The following is a 23,956-nucleotide window of genomic DNA, read 5'->3' as shown; positions in this document are numbered from 1 at the left end:
AATTAAGTACGCCAACAATTCATGATATTGTTGCAATGTGAAAATGAAATAAAGACTATTGGAATATATGTTCGTCTCCTTAAGATCTATTCAACGATAATCCTAAAGATGATCTATGGACAAGAATTGCTGGTATTAAAGAGTGAATACCCTGGAAGGGAAACGAATTGATTGGTTGGCATGCATTAGTTCTGAGAGTTGTTCAGCTCGAGTTATTTCGATAATCTGATAGATCAACACAGATTGTAAATGTCCTGAATCTTCATTTCTCCCTTATCAGCTCAAATCACTCCAGTCATATTTGAACCCACAAGTAACTCAGATGCAAAGGATCCTGAATACTTCATTTGGTTCAATTGGACTTAAAATCATGATAATTCAATTCATAATCCTGAATGCCCTTGATTTTTTGAGCAATGGAACACTCTCTATAAATATGAATCTAGAATTATTTTGTATAAAGGTTCTTGAACACCTTCTTGATGCACCTGGATCATTGTGCGATTATAAAATATCAACTCTAGATGTCTAATTAGATTCATTAGTAATCGATCCCTTTCAATAGAACCTCGTTCCTGGAATCCGATTAAATTACATCAATTTCAAATTTTCCATTACTGATAACTACCAAGTGCCTCTGAAAAATAATTAGATCCTCTAGTGTGTTCCCCACGTACTACATGACTGCCTTATATGTTTTGAAAAATGTTTCACTGAAATTATTGATTTACTAGCTTATGAACCATGACTACATGGTATGTTTTTATGATTATGGTTTTCACTGAAAAATATGATTGTTCTTGATTTATGGAATCATGAAATTTACTGGTTTATGAACTACGGTTTTCTGTTTTCATTGAGTATACTTGAATTGTTTTATTGGGACATTATCTGGGTAGACTGAAGGTTCAACTCTGATCAAGCTGATAAATCCTTACGGACCTAAGGTGACCCTTGGGTAGGCTCTCAGGCCTCAAGGCACTCCCTTGGGTTAATAATGGGACTACATATGGTGTATAAGTAGAATCAGTTATATGGTTTATTTCATTATTATATTCCGAGATTTTACTGGATCACGATCCAGATATTATGATTTACGGTTAAAACTTATTTCTACTGGAATTTATATGGGTAGAATTCTGGAGTATGGAGGTTCCGCTCTGATCCAGCTGGTAAATCCTTACAGACCTAAGGTGAACCTTGGGTAGGCTCTCAGGCCCCAAGGTATTCCCTTTGGTTGGATTCCTTTGCTGTGTGCTTAGGGTAAGCCCTTATGGCTGCAGTTCTGGGGAACTGCACAACAGAGTTTGGTTGGAGGGTTCCACTATGGTTTTAAAAATATGTTGTAAACAATTATTGTTTTAAAATATTTATATATTTTCATTGGTTTTGGTTGGAACACATTAGACATCCTATTTGATATCCTGAAAACTTAATACTATAAATGTTTCCTATTAACTGAAATCTTTATGCCTGTTACTGGAAGAAATATCAGTGGTATTGCATATCATTCGGAAAACCTGTATAAGTCTAAGTTAATAAGGAAATTTTATGGCTTTCCATTTATCTGCATATTATGTAGTATCAACTGGTAGTATTTTATTACTGAGCTTCCCAAAGCTCATTCTTTGACTTACTATTTTAGGTTAAAAGTATCAAACCTCTGCAAGTATTGACATCAGTAAGGGAGTTCCTCCGGCGTTGCTTGCGGAGTACGGTGCATGTGATTAGGGGGCATGTAGGTTGTATTTTGTTATATATACGAGTCTGAAAAATATGTTTTATTTTTGAATACTGATAAATTTTAATTTTGTATTTATAATTTGATTTTAATGATTTGACATGTTTTAACAAAAAAAATATTTTTCAAGATTTTTACGGTGGGTCGCTCTAATGGCCTTAATATGACACCCAGATCGGATCGGGCCTACCGTATTGGTCTTAGGGGGTTACAGACCCGGAAATTGATTATGAGCTGCCTATATGCCAAGGGGAAATCGAGGATTGTGATGATGATGAGGGATGTGACCTATCTTCTGAGCTACTAAAAATGGTGGAAAAAGAAGATAAACAGATTCTGCCTAATGAAGAGCTTACTGAGATCTTGAATTTGGGGTCAAATGAGGATAAGAAAGAAGTAAAGATTGGTACCACTCTGTCTGCTGAAGGATGTCAAAATTTGATTGAACTGCTTCAAGAATACAAAGAAGTATTTGCTTGGTCATACGAAGACATGCCAGGTTTGGATACAAAATTGGTGGTACACAGATTGCCGATAAAGCCTAAATGTAAGCTTGTGCAACAAAAGTTGAGAAGAATGAGACCCGAGATGCTACTAAAAATTAAAGAAGAAGTGAATAACCAATTCGATGTCGGGTTTCTTAAAGTGTCCAAGTACCCTGAGTTGGTGGAAAATATTGTTCCAGTACCAAAAAAGGATGATAAAGCTCGTATGTGTGTTGACTACAAAGATCTCAATAGAAGCCATTCCGAAAGATAATTTTCATTTGCCACACATAGACACTTTAGTGAATAATACTGCTGGAAATTCTTTGTTATCATTCATGGATGGTTTCTCTAGCTACAATCAAATTAATATGCACCCTGAAGATATGGAAAAAATGATGTTTGTCACTATATGGGGAATATTTTGCTAAAAAGTGATGTCGTTTGGACTGAATAACGCATGAGTGATATATCAAAGGGTCATGGTAACATTGTTTCATGACATGATGCACAAAGAAATAGAAGTTTTTATCGATGATATGATTTTCAAAGCCAAGAAAGAGAAAGAACACATTGAGAATTTAAGAAAACTCTTCCAAAGGCTAAGAAAATGCCAGCTGAAACTTAACCCAAATAAGTGTACTTTCGGGGTGACATCTAGGAAGCTCTTGGAATTTTTTAGTAAGCAAAAAAAAATTGAAATAGATCCAAATAAAGTCAAAGTCATTCAATATTTACCACCCCACGAACCCAAAAAGAGGTTCGAGGATTCTTGGGGAGACTGAACTATATAGCTCGATTTATCTCGCAGTTGACTGAGGAATGTGATCCCATATTTCGCCTCATCCGCAAGAATAACTCAGGGGAATGGAGTGATGATTGCCAATAAGCTTTCGAAGCAGTTAAGCGATATTTTTCAAATACCCCAATCTTAGTACCACACATCTCAGGCAAACCCTTAATTCTTTACTTGTCAGTTTCTGAAAACTCAATGGGATGTGTACTAGGACAACATGACCAAACTGAGAAAAAAGAGAGGGCTATTTACTATCTCAGTAAGAAGTTCACTGAATGCGAAGCCAGATACTCGCCAATCGAAAAATTTGTGTTGTTCTTTGGTATGGGTTACATGAAGGCTCGGACGGTATATGATATATCATACTACTTTGCTTATATCTAGACTCGATCCTTTGAAGTATCTAATGGGTGTACCTGCACTATCTGGAAGATTAGCTCGTTGGCAGATCCTGTTTTTAGAGTTTGATATCCAATATGTAAGCCATAAAACGGTTAAAGGGAGCTCCATAGCAGAAATTTATTGCAAGTAGGGCTTCTAAAGAATATGAACCGTTGAGCTTTGATTTCCCAAACTAAGATTTAATGGTTATTTCTGTGGAAGAAGCAGTTACATCTACCGATAAATATTGGAAGTTGAACTTTGATGGTGCTTCTAATGCCTTGGGGCATGGGATTAGGGCAATCTTGGTCTCACCAAATGGAGAGCATTATCCTTTCACCATTCGGCCCAACTTATTGTACAAACAATATGACTGAGTATGAGGCTTGTGTTCTGGGTCTTAGAGCTACTATCGAGCGTAAGGTAAAAATACTCAAGGCATGTGGTGATTCAACTCTGGTAATTTACCAATTCAGGAGAGAATGGGAGACAAAAAATCCCAAGCTTGTAGAATACCGTAAATTGGTTATGAACTTATCGAAGAATTTAAAAAGTAACTTTCAATTTGAAATGGAAAATTTCAATTTCCTGTAATTTTAAAAATTCCGGTCCCCGTTTCAGTGCAACATAGCCTATGTACCTCTGGACAATTTATATATGCTCAATTGCTAGGGTGATGGAGATGCCAACAATGTGATGCAGGGGGATCCGAGACAGATGATGCTGAGCTGTCAGATTGCACGTTGATGGCGCTGAGATACCATGAGTTGGCAGATCAGCGCAAAGGCGGGAATTGATTGTGACATGTTCCTCATTGGGGTCGTTTTGAGTATGTTTCAGTCTTTTGGCCACTTTGGCTACAGGTGTCAGAATCGCGCATAAGATCCCAATCCGGAAAGCTCTTTTCGACGCGCACGCTCTCCACATTGAGCTATGCTCCATGTGGCCTTTTTTTCAACCTCAAATTCTGCCGTTTTCCCCTCCGAATCACTAGATTTAGTTATTTTTTACTATTTATGGTAATATTTCGATTGTTAATTAGGAAGTCAATTTAAATCCGATTTAGGCCGGATTTTTGGGAGATTGCTTATTTTATTTCGAATTTCAATTTAGAGTGATTTTCGGGATTTTGCTATTTTTGGCAAAATTCGAATAAAGACGATTTTTTTGCTATAACAGTCCGGCTTGTGGACTGCTTTTTGCATTGTTTGATTTTATAATATTTTATTAAACCCTAGAGACTTTTTTTCTCTGGTTTTTGGGCGAATTTTCTCTTGTGAATCGTCTGTCAGAACTAGCCTACAGGATAATCACTATTCTGTCTGGCGTCACAATGTCGAAAACATTAAAAGGGTCGTGGAAAATGCATTTACAAATAGCTTATAATAAAACCTTAAATGATTATAAAGAGAAACAATTTTAATATAATGGTGTGGAATAAAACATAACATAATCTGCTCAATTGCTAGGGTGATAGAGATGCCAACAATGTCGAAAACATTAAAAGGGTCGTGGAAAATGCATTTAAAAATAGCTTATAATAAAACCTTAAATGATTGTAAAGAGAAACAATTTTAATATATTGGTGTGGAATAAAACATGACATAAACTATGAATTGGGAATTAGTTTGAAACATTGATCTGCAACTGATTTCTCAATTCAAAGAAGTATCTGATGAGCCTGATATATTGATATTCATTCAAATAAGAAGCAGCAACTGTATGCCAGTCGAAATACTTGATTTTATACCACCTAGGCACCTACATACTAGCTACGCGCTCCCATCCTTGCCCGCTGCTTCAGAAATCAAATGCATGGCCTTCATCTTCTGAATTGCATCAGCTGGATTCAGGCTCTTGGGGCAGGTGGCCGTGCAATTTCTTATATTACAGCCTGAATCCTTTCCTCCGTGAAATCATCCCGGCTGCCAGTAAAAGGCCATTTGATCGCTACTTTCACCTCCAAAGTAAAAACCCCGTTTACCTGTCGGAGATCCATCGAAAAGCATGCAAGAGAGGCGCGGGACCAAGGAACGGCTCTTGGGGCAGGTGGCCGTGCATTTCTTATATTACGCCTGAATCCTTTCCTCCGTGAAATCATCCCGCTGCCAGTAAAAGGCCATTTGATCGCTACTTTCACCTCCAAAGTAAAAACCCCGTTTACCTGTCGGAGATCCATCGAAAAGCATGCAAGAGAGGCGCGGGACCAAGGAACTCCTCTGGGTTCCACCAGTAAGACGGCCATGAAGTGCTAAAGCAAGCACAGAGTATGCACTCGTATAACCCATCTAGCTTCTTCCTCTCAGCCGGTGATTGTCGATGTTCTCTCCCATATAAGGGCGCTCTTTTGGTCTTCAGCCATGGCTCTATTGATCTGTTTTTCATCACAAATGGAAAAGTAGTACTTAAGTTAAAACTCTTCAAGTCTTACCGTGATTGAAATGGTTATGTATTCTTACTTGTACTGTTGGTAGAAATTGATTAGGTCCACAACTAGATCTTTGATCACAAACATGTGAGGCAGTGTTGTTATAACAGCGGGCTTACTGGTGTCGACATCAATGGGTTTAAGGCAAGTCACGGTGTTGGTTCCATCAATGTTCATGGCACAAGACCCACATATCCCTTCCCTACTTGACCTCCTGTAACTCAAGTTTGAATCCTCATCTGCTTTTATCTTCTGCAATGCGTCCAAAACCTGGAAACAGATAAACCATGACAATTCATTGTTGTTTTCCCAATGAAGTGTGAAAAGAAAGTTACCATGGGGCCACAATTGGAAAGATCCACGAAGTAAGAGCGAAGGAAGGGCTCCATCTATAGATCTTGAACTCCTTGTAAAGCTTCTTCACTCTGCTGCGAATTTCCCCACTTGTTTCGACTGCTACTTTTGCATGTTTCTGGGCAGAGGGTGGGCTTCCAGCACTGGAAAATTTTGCTTCTTCTTCGAGTCTTTACGTAAAACCCCAGCTACCTTGTTGTAGGCATTGCGAAACCAAGTCATTGACATCTCTCTTGCTTGTCCTTCTATGGAGATTTGCTGAGAACGTGACATCGCTAATTTAAGGGCTTCTCGTTCCCAGAGACACGTTGTTGCATGCCTGAAACGTGTTGGGCCTACATAATTTGTGACGCAAACGCACCACTAATGCACCAGTATCCCAGTCTAGATGCATCATCCGACTAACCTGTCAAGCCAAAATTATTAACACTAAAATATAAATACATGTTTATTTATACTTACAAATTTTATTGAACAAACTACTATATTAAATGGGCCGTTTTGGGCCTGTATATCATCGGGTCATAATCTTATAAGATGCGACAAGATAAACATATACGTGCAAACAGGTCTAAGATGAATTAGAATTTTATAAAAAAGAATCACGAGAGTTGCAGGAAAAAAGAAGAATAAAAAAAGAGAAAATCGCCTCAGTGACCAAAAATGCCTTATAATATACGATTTTAACCAACTATTTTTTGATTTGCCAAAATGACCAACAAAATCGCAACGCGAAATAAAAATCGCAACGCGATCCCCAGAATCGCAAATCAGTTTCCAAAATCGCAACACGATTCTTGAAAATCGCAATGCGATAGTACAAATTCGCATTGCGATTTTCCAAAATCGCAACGCGAATATGAAAATCGCAACGCGAACACATAAATCGCAACGCGTATCCGTAAATCGCAACGTGTATCCGTAAATCGCAACGCGTATGGGTAAATCGCAATGCGTATCCGTATATCGCAACGCGTATCCGTAAATCGCAACGATAATACATAAAAATCGCAACGCGTATCCGTAAATCGCAACGCGATATTTAAAGCGCCATTATAATCGCTACGCGTATTTTATTTTCAAATTACAAAAACGAATATTAAGACAAAATCCCGTAATCGCAACTCATAACCTAAAACCTAAAATCACAACTCAGTCCCATCTCCATCTCTCACTCTCTACAGCGAAGAAATCCGTCCCCATCTCCGAAGATTTCCGTCCCCATCTCCGGCGAAATCCCTCACAACCATTCACGGTCAGAAATCCCTCACATATTCAAAATGGAAAATCAACCTCCGAGGGTTAGTTTTTTTAATTATTTTTATTTTGAAATGTTTGCATTATTGTAGGTTTTCATATTGAAACTGATGATAAGTTACTGGTCATTTCAATAATAGATTAACCATTTCACTTAGATTTCATTTCGCGTTACGATTCTGTCGTTGTGATTTTCATTTCGCGTTGCTATTCTCTCGTTGCGATTTTCAAGTTAGTATTTGTCTTGTCTTTGTTCTGTCTTTTGGTTGAAGTAATGCAATCCATTCAAGTTTCAATTTGCAGAAGAGTCGCAACGAGATAAATGAAAATCGCAACGAGAGAATGACTGTCGCAACGAGAGAAATGAAAATCGCAACGAGAGAATCGCACGCGAAATGAAAATCGCAACGAGAGAATCGCAACGCGAAACCAAAATCGCATTGTGATTTTCATTTCGCGTTGCGATTCTCTCGTTGCGATTTTCATTTCGCGTTGCGATTCTCTCGTTGCGATTGTTTTCGCGTTGCGATTCTCTCGTTGCGATTTTCATTTCAACCAAAGACAAAACAGTGTTGCAATTTAGTTTCAAGAAAACTACTTTTTATGTTTATTGTTTTGGTATATCTTCACAGTGTAATTTTTGGTATCTAACTTGGTATGTTTATTGTTTTTGTAGAAATTTTTTTCGGCTCAATTGACCTTGAGAAATAAAGTCAGCCTGGCCACTACAATTGCTTCGAAGCTTTCACCTGCTCAAAGACAATTGTTTGAGGAAACCTGCTTCGGCCATGGCTGAGAGTACAGCATCCGGTGGAGATGCTAATTTGACCCATTTGTGGCTTCAGACCATGACATCAAATCTACCCGACAGTATACAACGTGGTGAGGAAGATATGGTTTCATTTTCCACCAGCGTATACTTGTTTTGGGCGGAAGGAGTTCTGTTTAATCACTGGTCTACGATTCGGACACGATGATGTAGGCCGGTACACTCGTCATATCGCCCGCCCATCATGGTTATCCCGGGTTTTTCCGGATGAGTCAATGGAGAAGCCGAACCTACATGTCGACGACCTGAAGAAATTGTTTAATAAGAAAGCTGTTTCACTCGGATGGATGACGTCGATGTTGTCCGAGTATGCCTTCTACTACTTGTATGCCGCTTTTTAGGCAGAGAGGCCAGACAACCTATTCATCGGGAGCTAATAATATTGGTAGGACCTGAATGCATGGAATCTGTTTCCGTGGGGTTCGTATATATGGAAAGCTACCTGGACTAAGTTGTCGTCTGCCTTTGATGACCGCAAAAGTTTGCGGGGCGATGAGTCCAAATACACTTTGTCAGGCTTGTTTGGGCCTTTAAGGTAAGAATTTCTATATAATGTTTCTAAAATTATAATTAATTATTTAACAATTACTAATTTGTTATTATATTGTTTGTAGATTTGGATATTCGAGGCTTTCCCCAGCATGCGTACTATGCAATAAAACGTCAAATGATATTCCCAGGGCTATTTCCTGGAAGAGGAAAACTCTGTTGGATTGGGAAGACTTAATACCATATGCGACAATAAAATGTAAGTTAACACAATACTTTCATATAATATATAAACAAGTTATTAATAGTAGACGTTTAACTTTGTTTGAGTTTTTATATTTTAGGAGGCCAACATTCCATTACAAAGACTGACACCCACGAAGGAAGAGCTTGCCACTGATTGGTGGCAAGCTAGTCAGAGTTTTTTTGATGGCACGGATGATGAGCAGCATCCACTTCCTCCAATTCGAGAGCCATCACCTCACCTAGAGCCATCACCCGATCGACCCGACTATACACCTCTAGAACGAGAGCCATCACCTATCCCGTCACATCATCGAGCCTCTTCTCCACCATCACCTCATGATAGGCGACCGGCAAAGATGCCACGACTCCTATCTCCCTGTTCTCCACCTCCACCTCCACGGGATGAGTCAAGGGAGTTACGTGATGAGGTCAATGCCTTGCGTGAGGAGATCGGTACTCTACGCGATAACGATGGTGCATGGCGTGTGGAGGTGTCAACTTTACGTGGTGAGGTTGCCGCTCTACGTGAGATGATAGTATCGTTGCAGAATGAGGTTCATACTCTACGCAACGAGGTAAGTTTAAGATTTTCCATATTTAACTTAATGATAAATTTACTCGTAATTTCACTTAGATTAGTCATTTCACTTAGATTGCTTAGTAAATTTATTCGGTTGCTGCCAATTCTGCTAAACTGTGTATTCTTTAACACTGTGAAATAGTATTTGTCTTTGTTTGTCTTTTGGTTGAAAGTAAATTTGTTCGGTTGCTGCCAATTCTGCTAAACTGTGTATTCTTTAACACTGTGAAATAGTATTTGTCTTTGTTTTGTCTTTTGGTTGAAAGTAATTTGTTCGGTTGCTGCCAATTCTGCTAAACTGTGTATTCTTTAACACTGTGAAATAGTATTTGTCTTTGTTTTGTCTTTTGGTTGAAAGTAAATTTGTTCGGTTGCTGCCAATTCTGCTAAACTGTGTATTCTTTAACACTGTGAAATAGTATTTGTCTTTGTTTTGTCTTTTGGTTGAAGTAATGCAATCCATTCAAGTTTCAATTTGCAGAAGAAGAAATAGTTTACTTTCGCAACACGAAACTTAAAATCGCAACGCGAAACCAAAATCGCAACGCGAAATGAAAATCGCAACGACAGAATCGCAACGCGAAACCAAAATCGCAACGACAAGATCGCAACGCGAAACCAAAATCGCATTGCGATTTTCATTTCGCGTTGCGATTCTTTCGTTGCGATTTTCATTTCGCATTGCGATTCTGTCGTTGCGATTTTCATTTCGCGTTGCGATTTTGGTTTCGCATTGCGATTTTAAGTTTCGTGTTGCGAAAGTAAACTATTTCTTCTTCTGCAAATTGAAACTTGAATGGATTGCATTACTTCAACCAATAGACAAAACAAAGACAAATACTAACTTCAGGGTATTAGTTTGAAACATATTTTTCTTTGTTACTGATGCATTTTTGTGAACTATGATAGAATAATGACTTGGGTGAATACAATGCAAGTTTGAAACATATTTGTCTTTGTTTTCACTGTTTAAATATCATGTATGTTTATTTACTGATTTTTTGTATTTAATTATTTAGCGGCCCGATAGAGTGGATGCTTTACGTCGGGTTATGCTTGCACGACGGAGTTCACGCATCAGACAGCGTGCACGTGCTATTAAGTCTCCGTACACCCCAATAGTGCGAAGACACCGCAAGAAGAAGCCCGACTCGCCTGTCATCCCTCAAGAGTCCACCTATCGTTGAAGAGGCCCCCCTATCATTCCTCGAGAGTCCCTTCCCACCGTTCAAGAGGCCATTGTCATCATTGAAGAGGTCCCTCCCACCATTCAAGAGCCCGATTCACATGGCGTCATATGTAGGCTTCTTGAGAAACCCTCTGACGTGCCGGACATGATGGATTCAAGTTGGCTCTCGTATGAGTTACCGGCCAGTACCATACCGGTATCTGAAGAGGAGAGGGAACAACTACCGGACACAATTCTGGATAACACCCTTTGGGCTAAGACCGCTGTTGATTTTTATCTACATGAGCGAGCCAGGGGTGTTTCACTGACATATGCAAGCTCACCGATGATATCTATTTGTTGCTTGATCGGTCTTGGTGGGGCGTATTATTAGGGGTCGAAGACAATGGCTATTTCGATGGGGGGTAAGTCTTATTTTTTCTTATATTTCAATTTGATTAATTTTTTTTTAAATTTATGTAAGTAATATATGTCTTTTTTTGTAAAACAGCATATCGATGCGTGGGTGACACGTCTTCTAATAATAAGAAAACTTAAGAAAAATAAAAATATATATACAATTATGCCGACGTCTGTTCACGCCGTTCACTTGAAGAATGCACGAGATGAATCATTTGATTTGGGCAATGGACAAGCTAAACTTTATCCTGCATGGTGGGAGGTCGATAAGGTTAGTATTTATTTTAGATTGAGTTTAAAGGTTTTATGAATAAGTGCGCAAATGAATGAATTATTACTTATGATTGCAGGTGTTTATCCCTGTTTTGGAACGTAAACATTGGATTCTCGTCGAGCTTCAGCTCCCATCCCTTAAGACAATAGTGTATGACAGCATGATAAATTACATATCATTGGCTGATTTAAGAGATGTTATTAAGGGATGGAGCTCTCATTTGGCTAAATTCTTGGATGCGATCAATTATTGGACTCGTTCTGGAAACAAGAAGCCAAAGAAGCTCAATATTACAGTTATTAGAGACGAGACCGCGCCACAACAAACGAGCGGAGCCAGAGGAGATTGTGGTCCTCTCGTATGCTTGGCGTTGGAGCGTTTGACGACGGGAAGCATCAAGTATCTACCCCCCCGATAGATAGAGCTGCAGTAGGCTTGTGGTTTCGGCATTATATGGCTAAATCGATATATACGAGACGCTGCCTACCTGCATCCGCGTTATAAAAATGTCCATAAACAATTGGTAAGTTTTATACTTTTGGTTTGAAAATGTTTGGTTAAGTACCTAGAATTCAATAATTTGCTGTTTGTAGGTTTTAGATGTGTAGAAAGTGTTGTTTGAGCAAATGTTTGGTTTCTGCAGGTTAATCTCAGAAGTGAACTGCGTGAAAATGATGTATGGCTGCAAAAGTTGATTCAATAGTTTAATTGATTGTTTTTTGATTGTTTAATTGATTTGTAAAAGTTGATTCAATAGTAGATGATCGGAAATAAGAATTATTGCTTATTTTTTGATTGTTTAATTGATTTGTAAAGATGATTTGTAAAAGTTGATTTGTGTAATTGATGCGAACATAATTCTTATTTGTGCTTGTTTAATTGATTGAAATGTAATGGTTGATTTTGTTGATTTCAATCTGCATTATGTTGAAGGCAAAAATGACTATCGCAATGCGAAATGAAAATCGCAACGAGAGAATCGCAATGCGAAATGAAAATCGCAATGCGGAAATGAAAATCGCAACGAGAGAATCGCAATGCGTTTATAATTTCGCATTGCGATTCTCTCGTTGCGATTTTCATTTCGCATTGCGATTTTCATTTCGCATTGCGATTTTCATTTCGCATTGCGATTCTCTCGTTGCGATTTTCATTTCGCATTGCGATTCTCTCGTTGCGATTTTCATTTCGCATTGCGATTTTCATTTCGCATTGCGATTCTCTCGTTGCGATTTTCATTTCCGCATTGCGATTTTCATTTCGCATTGCGATTCTCTCGTTGCGATTTTCATTTCGCATTGCGATTTTCATTTCGCATTGCGATTCTCTCGTTGCGATTTTCATATCCGCATTGCGATTTTCATGTTGGGATTTTCATTTCGCATTGCGATTCTCTCGTTGTTGCGATTTTCATATCCGCATTGCGATTTTCATTGGGATTTTCATTTCGCATTGCGATTCTCTCGTTGCGATTGTAATTTCCGTGTTACGATAGTCAAATGCATGCCTAATAGTGATAACAACTGAATAACAAGTTGGTTAAGTCAAAATGGTTGGCCTGAGTCATTAATTCAACTGAAAATGTTAAAAGTTCACACATAAAATCCACATAATACAACGTTTGCATTTAAAAATCACTAAGTTACAGTCCCAAAAGGTGAAGCCAATTGTGATGGGATTTTAAAGATGATTGCCTTTTGCTTGACACCATATGAGCTTTGGATTTTGATGAGGATCCATATTTTGGTAGAGGAAAGATGATTTTGATGGCACTGGTGATCCCATGTCAACCTTGTATGACCACTTTCCTTGCACCCGCTGAATCATCTTGGTTTAAATGAAGAGCAACTTTTATAACATGCCACACGGATAACCAGATGTTTGCCATTTCATACAACTACACGTCTTTGCATTTAGATCGACTAGCTCATTTAAGTTATTATCCAGTACTTGAAACAAAGTGTTTGAACATGGTTCAACTCTCCATGACGTTGACTTCAACAACACGTTTCGTTATCTTTTTTCAGTCCATGGGTAACACGATGTTCCAATGTTCCTGTAAATTAAATAAACAATACTTAGTAAAATATATAATATGATAAGTACGAATTCAAAGAATAATACCTGCATGGTTCTTTTTCTTGTAGTACCACTGTTGAATAGAGGCTCGAAAAAACTCCATTAACATAGTAATGGGTAATTTCCGGGAATGACGACTTAGAGCGTTGATTGATTCTGCACTATTAGACGTCATGAAACCATATCTTGCTCCAAGTTGATGTACTCTTGACCATCTTTCAAACCCGACATCTTCTAGTGTTTGAGCACACTGAGGCAAAACACGTCTTAAACAATTATATGCTTATTGAAATCTACTTCCCGATAAGCTTTACAGCCTTCCAGTATGTCCATTTGTGCTTTTTTATACCAGCAGACCTTGATTTTAGATTTCTATACAAATGAACACCACAAAGTCCATGAAAAGCATCTGGGAAACACCTTCTAACGTTGTCAATTGAGTTTGCCCTATCGGATATGATTGTCAGATTGCTAATAGGACCTATGCAATCCCTAAGAGATGCCCTAACCATGTCCATGAATCAGAGGTTTCATATTTGCCAACCCCGTAAGCTATTGGCAATATCCCATTGTTAGCATCCATGGCTACTGCTAATAAGTTTACTCCAAGGTATCGACCTTTCAAATGTGCTCCGTCAACTATAATAACTGGGCGCATGCAAGTAATAAACGAACGAATCTACAAAATAATATACACAAGAAATATAATCATTTAAATGTGAAATGCATGTAACTAACAAAAATGAGTCAACAAAATTATATTGATTTACTAACCGTAGCACCAAGGCGATAAACAGCAACTCAAAGCGTCCATCTCTATCTGTTTTGATATGAGTTACCGACCCAGGATTTTTCAGCTTTAAATTGTGACAATAGCCGGCAGTTGGGCAAACGATGCTTCTGGCGACCCCCCTCAACAATTCCAAGGCATAACATTTGGCTCTCCAAGCTTGAGAATATGATACTAATCTTGAACCGAGCATTCATGTCAGTCATAATTTCATGTCCCCGATATACCCTGCCATTCAAAAACATTAACTCAGCCAGAAAACCACCCACACCCTTTTTGTTTTCCTGTCTATGGTGAGGAAAAACTTGGGTTCTTGAACATGTATGTTTTATCAATAAAAGTCCTAACTTGAAACATTTGCAATCTTTTATTCTCTTTGCAATCATACGCCACGTACAGTTTTTGTCAATCATACACCTTGTTTCGAAACGATCTTTGCTTGATTTGGTTAACTTTTAGTTGATAGCCATCTTCCACACATTTCGTATATAAAGCTATCTTCAAGTCTTCCTTTGTATCAAAAACAATCATCTTTCTTGATACGAATAACTTTTGTGTAACAATCAACTCCTTTCTTTATCAACTCTTCTTCCGGTATCTGAAGTAATTCGGCATATTCCAGTTATACGCCCGTGGCATTTTCTTTTCTTTCTCGGGGACTTTTTCTTCTTCTTTTTTTTCTTCTTCAGGATTATGAATTACAGAATGGATGTTCAACATGTTCATTCACAGTCGTAACTTCCTCCTCATTATCATCAACAATACATTCTTCGGCAACAGCTGTTTCATCATCAAAATTCGGGTATTGACCAATATCAATATCATTACACGCATGGTCTGTTTCTTCTTCTGAAACATCATCAAAATCCGTGTATTGACCAATATCAAAGTCCGGATATTGACCAGACCAAATTTCGAATACTGACTAGTACTCAATTTTTTTCTGTTGGCTCATCATCGTCTAACTGGTCAATACGAAAACCGGAATTTGGTGCTGAAAGTTGATTGGGATTTGGATTAGAGAAAGGTTGTGGGTTTTGAGAAAAACTTAGTTGATTACTACCCGCTACTTGACCCAACAATCTACTTCTAGGTTCAACAACATACAATGTAACATCATCTTGTGAAACACTAATGTAAGCAATGAATCGTTCAACATCTTCATTGTCGGTAACAAATAAACTTTACCATTTCTCTGATAAGATAGCCTAAATCCACTTAGGGGCTCTAAATTCAATTTATTTGAAACACGTAGCATTAGAGTTTCATAAGTTAACTTTTGTAAAGACAATTTTAGTTGAAGATTCATGGGTAAAGACATATAAACACCATGAACATTATCCCATGACCCTTCAAAACACAAATCTATCCAAACATGATCAACATTAGATGATTTCATGGTTGTAAATTAATTTACTAAACAGACGAGCTGCGAAACTAAAACCTGTTGCCGGATTGGGAAGGATGTCGTTGGATATAGGAACGGATGTCGCCGGAGAGAGTGATAGATGGAGATGGAATGAGTTGCGATTTAGGGATTTAGTTTATGATTTCAGTGTTATATACCCAAAATTTCAGTGTTGTGATTTACAGATTCTCGTTGCGATTTACGGATTATCGTTGCGATTTACAGATTCTCGTTGCGATTTACGGATTATCGTTGCGATTTACGGATACGCGTTGCGATATACGGATACGCATTGCGATTTACCCATACGCGTTGCGATTTACGGATACACGTTGCGATTTACGGATACGCGTTGCGATTTATGTGTTCGCGTTGCGATTTTAATATTCGCGTTGCGATTTTGGAAAATCGCAATGCGAATTTGTACTATCGCATTGCGATTTTCAAGAATCGCGTTGCGATTTTGGAAACTGATTTGCGATTCTGGGGATCGTGTTGCGATTTTTATTTCGCGTTGCGATTTGGTTGGTCATTTTGGTAAATCCAAAAAAAGTTGGTTAAAATCGTATATTATAACTTTTTTTTGGTCACTGAGGCGATTTTCTCATAAAAAAAAACCTACACTATTTCTGCATATGGAAATACATTAAGTAATGAGAGTTGTTGCCACTTGCGAGGCAGTTGACCAACATAAGTTACTGTAATCTTTTAAGTGAAAATTTCACACACAAATAAATAAACTAGAAAAAAAAAGGAATTCATGGAATAGAAGCACTAGTGGTGTCTAATCACATGCGTAGAACTTAAATAAACTTTTATGGCGTTAGGTGGCCTTGGATTACGATAATCGGCATCATTTATTTAGATATTTATTTTGTTTAAAATGTCGTTTTATACCTTATTATATGTTAAATATAAATATTTACACAAAAAATTATATCTAAAAGAGTAATATAAATGTTTTGGGTATAATAATGAATATTAATATGATTGGGAGAAACGGCTGTAATGGACGTTAGTTCGTATAGATGGGTGGTGAAGAATAGGAGCGCCAATTAAACGAATAATCTTCTTACATACCAGCAGTCCAACCAACTCTGATTTCGAGAATATATATATATTCACACTATTGAATACCTGTATAATTTAGCAGAAGAAAAATGTTGTCTAGTCAAGTACATATAATTTATAATACAAGGTCAACTTCCATGAGATATTAAGCATTTTTAGGTTCATGTTATAAATTATTATTTATTTATTTATTGTAATCATCATATGTGGTTTATTAATAAAGAATTTTGTTTTTTTGTTTAAGCTAAAATTATTATAAAATAATATTTGTTTTAAATACTCTTAATCATTTGACAATAAATGCTCAATCACCCTGCTGAACTCGTCATCGCTCAAACCCGTGAACTCTAAAAATGCCAATGATTCTTTCAACCACCGAAATAAGATGGTTTGTGCAATAAAGAATTTTATTTTGGTTTGGTTTATATTAAATCTTAAAATTAATTTTAGACAATCGCTCTTTCACTCTTTTATAAGAAAAAAGAACAATTTTAATGTTATTACATAATATTTTTGATGATCTTGCATCAATTAGACTTGACACCTAATTTTAGGAGTGATAATAAGAAAATATAAAAGGTTTCTTATTGGGTTGTGCATTGTTTCAGATATAGGGTATTAATTTATTGAAAGGATTAGATGACAACGCATCATTTTAATTGTAAAATAAATATTTCTTAATATCAATAAAAAAATAAAATGAAAATAAGTAGAATAGAAAAAGTAAGAGTCGATCTACGAGGAATATTGCAATTTTCGATAAGTTGGTCTTCTTTTTATGCTAGGCGAGAATTGTAAAAGCAGTAAATAAAAGTGGGGTTGTTGTTGATTAAAGAATAATATGCAGCAAAAATTTAAAATAAATTCGAAATAAATTCTATTTGTAAAAATCAGTCGGACTTCTGTTTTGCCTCAATTTCCAAACGATCCTTGAATAGGATTTTACTCCGGTTAAATTTCGGTTTGAGTTCGCGAGGTTCAACTCTTGTAGCTCACTCTTCTCTTTTGTGATTGATTTTCCCAAATCTATTTTAGAAATCTCAATCATTGTTTGAATTAACAGCGACTATCATTGCCAATTCAAAACAATTTTAAAGCGCTTGAAAAGTCGACTTGAATTATGTTTTCTCTATGAAAGTCGAACTCTCTCTCAATCTTCCTTTAACGTGCAATCGCTAAGTGTACTCGAGGGAATTTGAATCAATTGATTCTATAATCCCAACGATAAACTATAACAACGTTCAAGCCAAAATCTATTTCTGAAATGAAAGCATTTTGATTTAAATAAAAACTATCCGCCAATATTGCTTTCAGAAAATTGAGAAATTTAACCCATTGTTAGGAATTAAGTCATCGCTTCAGCCTTCAGTTATGAAAAACTTAACTAAGCATGATAGAAATCATATTTAACATTTTTTTAAAATAAAACTTGAAAAGTAAAAGAAAGATAAATTAAACAAAGAAAATCTTTTATAAAAACTAGAAAAAAGAAAGAACAAGACAATCTTGGATATGAGAGATATGCTCAAGCATACCCCAAAGGTTGAATCCTAACAAACACAACAAAAGATAAATTTCATAATTGTTTAAATTAAATCTCCAAAATAAAGAAAATCCCGAGATTCAAGTCTGATTTGTGATGAGTGTTTTGTCCCCACGGAATTGCCAGCTGGACCTTCTAGAAGATGATGACTCGTCGCCACATCAGTAGTTATGCCCAAATCATGCCCACTAATCCAGCCATGGTTCCAGAAAAACAGAAAAGTTGCAGAATTTCATCTTTTTAGCTTAGTTTTTAGAATTCAATGTCTTACATGAAAAATAAGAGAAAACACTCAACTTAGCAACATAAATCGACGAATAAAAGAGTAATTAATAATAAAATAATAACAAAATTAAACACTCATCATTAGATCACTAAAATTACGATCCAAATTTAATTCAAAAAAATAAATATTTAAATTCGAACTTAAAATTTTTTTCAACAAAAAAAATAGATTGTGTGACTTTATGCTAAACTATTCACTCAAAAAAAAAACTGTACACCTTACTTTTTATTGAGCTAGAGATGCAGTGGGTTCCTCACTTCTTGAGCTATGTGTTGTCTAAACTTTAAAGGTTTAATTTTTATCATATTTTTTATAATAAAAATTATAATTTAAATAATTTATATCTAATTTAGTTATTTATTTTTCTCATATTCGATCTGAATGATCTAAAATTTTAAAAATAAATTCAAAATTATTTGAATTTTTGAATGGTTCCAACCAATCTAATTGATGGAATCGGATTTTTTTTCCATCTAAAGGCACATGTTGAGTCGCTAAAGAGTCAGTGCATGGCACCACACTACTAAGAAGCTAACGCATGGCAGGGCCATTACCGAAAAGTGTATGTACACGTTTTTCTTTTAACGAACATGATTTTAGTCCTTAAGGTTTCAAAAGGTGTTCTCAGTACCTACTAAAAGTGGAAGACAACTTTGAGGGTGCGTCGCTTTTTCAACCTGTTTACTTCTTGTGAGGGGCGGATCGATAAATTTAATTAAAAAAAGTCTAAAATTTAAAAAAAATATTAAAAATAACGGATATACACAAATTTTAATTTTTTTTCCTTAATATATTAAACTGAATTTAACTATTTTTTCAAAATAATAAGAATACACTTAATCCCAACGAGAGCTTAGTGCATCAGTCACTGCTTCTAATTATAAATAAAATGCACTGAAGAATTACTTCCCCCAACCCACAATATTTAAAGCCCATTGTAAGCCAACCTACAACTCAAACAAAGGGTTAGGATTTAACCATTTATTTCTCTAAAGAATTCCCAGTAAATACCATTAATTACTTCTCAAAAAGAAACCAAAGAGTTCTTAGTTACAGACTAATAAGTCAAAGTTACGATTAAACTATAAGCCAAAATAGCTAACAATCTCGCAATAGAAAATGTTGTTTGCATCAAGCTTGCCATTTTCATTTGATTAAACTGGAAGAGAGGGTTAGGTCGAGTTGGACGACAACCCAACCCCATAGCAATATTTCCACGCCTTAAGAAAGTTATGTTTAACAGGTTTTATACTCGTAAACATCAAGCCGAATTTGGTACATCTGCTTTATATGGTTGGACCTTCAATTGTTACAACACTTAAGTTAGGTTTTATCTGTGTGTGTTTTTCTGCCAAAAACACACACACACAATTTATAAACATGAATGTCATCTTATATAATATATTCACTGCATGGATGGATGAAAAGATGTGTAGAAGCTGTGTGTTTTTTTAAATAAAGTAATTATAATTAATTAGTATTTAATATATTGATTGCTGTTGGTTGATTACAATGTAAATTCAGGTAAATAGAATTTTAAAGATCATAAAATAAACATTAATACATTTAATTTAAGTTCAAAAATAAAAAAAAATTATTTACTTAATCATTCAAGTGCCTCGATTTGATTAACTAAGCTTATATTATACATAGGTAGTATATTAAACATTATCTCTATAAAATATAGGGTAAACTACACTCATGACCATTTAACTATAGGATAATTTTAATTTCATTACCAATTTTTCAATCAAATCATTTAATTATTTAAATGATGTCAATTAAGTGTTAAATCTAACAGATATGATGATGTGACAAATAGAAATTTTAATATGATAATATATTTGATCCCTGTTACTTATGTATTTTATTAATTTCATCTTAGTTTTATTTAATCCAAAAAAATCATTTTTTATCCAATATGTTACTAACATTACTTTTCTCCCGACACTTACATGCACATGGCATTTTTTTTTTGAATTTCTATGTCATATTTGTATCATAAGAAAAAATGAACAGGTCATTGTTTAATTATTTTATTTGACTACTACAGTAGTGACACATGAAAAAAGCATATTGGTGCAAATAAAACCCCCCAAAAAAATTATGTTGCTTGAGTTAACTGAGTTAGAATTTTCACCAAACTTTATATTTAAGTTATACTATGTTACCACCTAAAAATTATGTCAAAATACAATTACAATGGATTAAACCTAAGACTCGTCCAATGTTTAACCGCTGAACCACTCTATACAATTGTTATTTTTATAAAAATTAGGTTTAATTACATGATTGATCACCTGAGATTGTGCTTTGTCCACTTTTCATCACTGATTTTAAAAATCATAATATATGGTCACTTTCGTTCTTTTTAAATTAAGATACCGTCACCACGACTTAACTGTTATTAACAACAGTTAAATATTTTAATATAATCACACATTTGGTCCCTATTACTTACATATTCTCTCAGTTCAATCATACTTTTAATAATTTAAAATAGATTTAATCCTCCAACTAAATGATGCCACATGTCACACTAACTTTATTTTAATTTAATATATTTATTTTATATTAGATTGGAGGATTAAATTTATTTTAATTTATTAAAAGTAGGAGTAAATTGAGAGAATTTGTAAATAACATGGACCAAATATGTGATTATACCAAAATATCTCGCCACCTATTTTGCTAACTATTAACGCAGTTAACTTGTGGCGATCATAACTTAATTAAATAAAAATGAACATGACCTAAACTTTATTAGTACAAAAAAAATACTATATTGTTAATGATTATTTTTCGAGAAAATAATTAAGTGATTAAAATAAAAAGTGGCAATATATTAATAATTAATGTTATGATTTATCTTGAGGCAATATATTAATAATTAATGTTATGATTTATCTTGAGGTAATTTTATATTAAAAACCTCAAATAAATAATTATTTAAAGAAATAGGTTCCTCCATGAATTATGTGAAAGAATAACCTCAAATCGTCCACATAGGACGACCTCGCAGCATGCAAACATCATGTTAAATCCTCGCACCTTCCAACACGCGAGATACGTTCGACGTGGGTGGACTTTCCAGGTAAGCCAATAAAAGAATTGGATAAAATGACCTCGCTCATTACGAAGCGCGAGGTAGCCTGAGAACCAAAATATCATGATATTTATGAGAGACCTCGTAGCCCTCAATGCTCGAGGATCTTTCAATTTGAAATTAATAACAAATAAATATAATATAATTAAAATATATATTTTATAAATAATATTTATAATATATTTTATAAATTTTGAAATAATAAAATTTATATGTATAATATAATAAATAATTAATAATATTATAATTATAATATATTTTGGAATTTATAAGATAAAAATGGTATTAATTTTTTGAAAACAACAATCACGTGCCTTGCAAATCGCGAGGTACTAATGGGAAAAATATATTTTGATTTTTTTAAAATTTTAATTATAAACGTGTAATATTGACATTTATCTTTAAGGTGAGTATAATATCATCATATATGAGATATTTTAAGCGGGGTAAAAATGACGTTGAAAATAGTTAGAAATCATGGTTTTGTGAAGGAAAAACAAAAAAATGGTTTGATAGACATATTAAAGTGTTATTTTTGGCTTATAAACAGGAGTAATTTTACAATTTATATGCTTAGAGGTATAGTATTGCAATTTATATTTATGTTGAGGTTAATTTAGCCACATACGGGATATTTTAATGGGGAAAATCATGTTGAAAAATGTTAGAATACATGATTTGGTGCATGAAGAAATCAAAAGAAATTGAAAACTAAGTAATATTTGTTGTTAATTAAAAAAGAAATAATACAAAAAGCCTATTTAATTGATACTAGCATGAGCGATTGGGATATTTGTTCTTCTTGTGTCCGAGATTCCTACATATATAGCATAATTTCTTGATGTTGACTGTGGATGACCGAATTTTTTTTGTCATACTGCATAATCTGGTCATATTGTAGGTTCATCATCAGCTTCTGGATCTCGTTCATTTCTAATGGGATGGAACTCATTTTCATAAACCTTGAATATAGTTTCAAGTAAGTAAACCTAATCAACGAACCTCATGTAGGGTTTTTAAATAGAAAAAAACAACAACAATGGTGTGAGCACACGAGTATTTGAAATTTTGGAAAAATCTGCACTCATATGTTTTTCACGTAAATTAACCACGTATGTGTTGTGTTGTATGATTTCCAATGGTTTCACAGATTCTGATACACGGAATAATGTCATTTCGCGAGAGAAGCATGTGACACTCATCGCGTTGGAATGCTGTTGGAATGTTTGCAATTTTCTGAGGAGCACACGAGTATTTGAAATTTTGGAAAAATCTGCACTCATATGTTTTTCACGTAAATTAACCACGTATGTTTGTGTTGTATGATTTCCAATGGTTTCACAGATTCTGATACACGGAATAATGTCATTTCGCGAGAGAAGCATGTGACACTCATCGCGTTGGAATGCTGTTGGAATGTTTGCAATTTTCTGAGGAGGTCTGGGTGGATTTGGTGGCCACTTTCCATCCAACCAATTGTTTGTGTTGAGTTAATCGATCAATGGAATCGGCCAAGAGGGGGGTGAATTGGAAATAAAAATTTTGGTGGAAGCTTTTGAAGAAAATTGAAAGTAATTACACAGTGATTTACAGTGGTTCGACTTTATCAACCAAAGTCTACGTCCACTACCTTAGATATCCACACTAAGGATTTTCCAACAAATTCACTAATTTGTTCTTTCTTTTGAGGCCAAAGAGATAACCTTACAACTCCAATTCTTGAGAACACTCTTTTCTCAAAGAGAAGATTACAAATTTGCAAACTTACAAGAAAAACCTCACAAGGAAAATATGTTTGCACAATTCTAGAATAAAGAAAGAACACTCAAGAATAAATACAATTGAGCACAATAAGTGTTCTTGAAAGCAAATGAATATTGAATGAAATAGGCTTGAAATGCTCAAACTTAAGGTTTGATGTTTTCTCTTTGATTCTCTCTTGATTCTAGTTGCTTGATGTTTTTTGTTATTGATCAATGGCTTCTAAGCTTGTTTAAATACACCTTCAAATGATTCTAAACATTGGGATGATTAATGGAGTCAATATAGCCGTTTAAGTGTGAAAACAATTAATGAAAGTGGATGGGAGCGTCTGTGCATCGATGCATGATGCCCTAGGTGCATCAGTGTAAAATTCAAATATTTTGACCGTTGGACTTTCAGTGCATCGGTGCACTAAGAGTGCATCGATGCATAAATTGCATTCGATGTTTTGAAAAAGCCTG

The 23,956-nt window shown here is 35.3% G+C and overlaps 1 pseudogene; it reads right to left on the bottom strand.

Moving 5' to 3' along the window:
- Positions 1-5,175: 5,175 nt before the first annotated feature.
- LOC120138226 lies at positions 5,176-6,413 on the bottom strand (annotated as a pseudogene).
- Positions 6,414-23,956: the final 17,543 nt, after the last annotated feature.

The sequence above is a fragment of the Hibiscus syriacus genome, unplaced genomic scaffold, assembly GCF_006381635.1.
Source record: "Hibiscus syriacus cultivar Baekdansim isolate YM2019G1 unplaced genomic scaffold, ASM638163v2 tig00110678_pilon, whole genome shotgun sequence".
NCBI classification, from domain to species: Eukaryota; Viridiplantae; Streptophyta; class Magnoliopsida; order Malvales; family Malvaceae; genus Hibiscus; species Hibiscus syriacus.
This window is presented reverse-complemented; position numbering and strand designations above follow the sequence as displayed.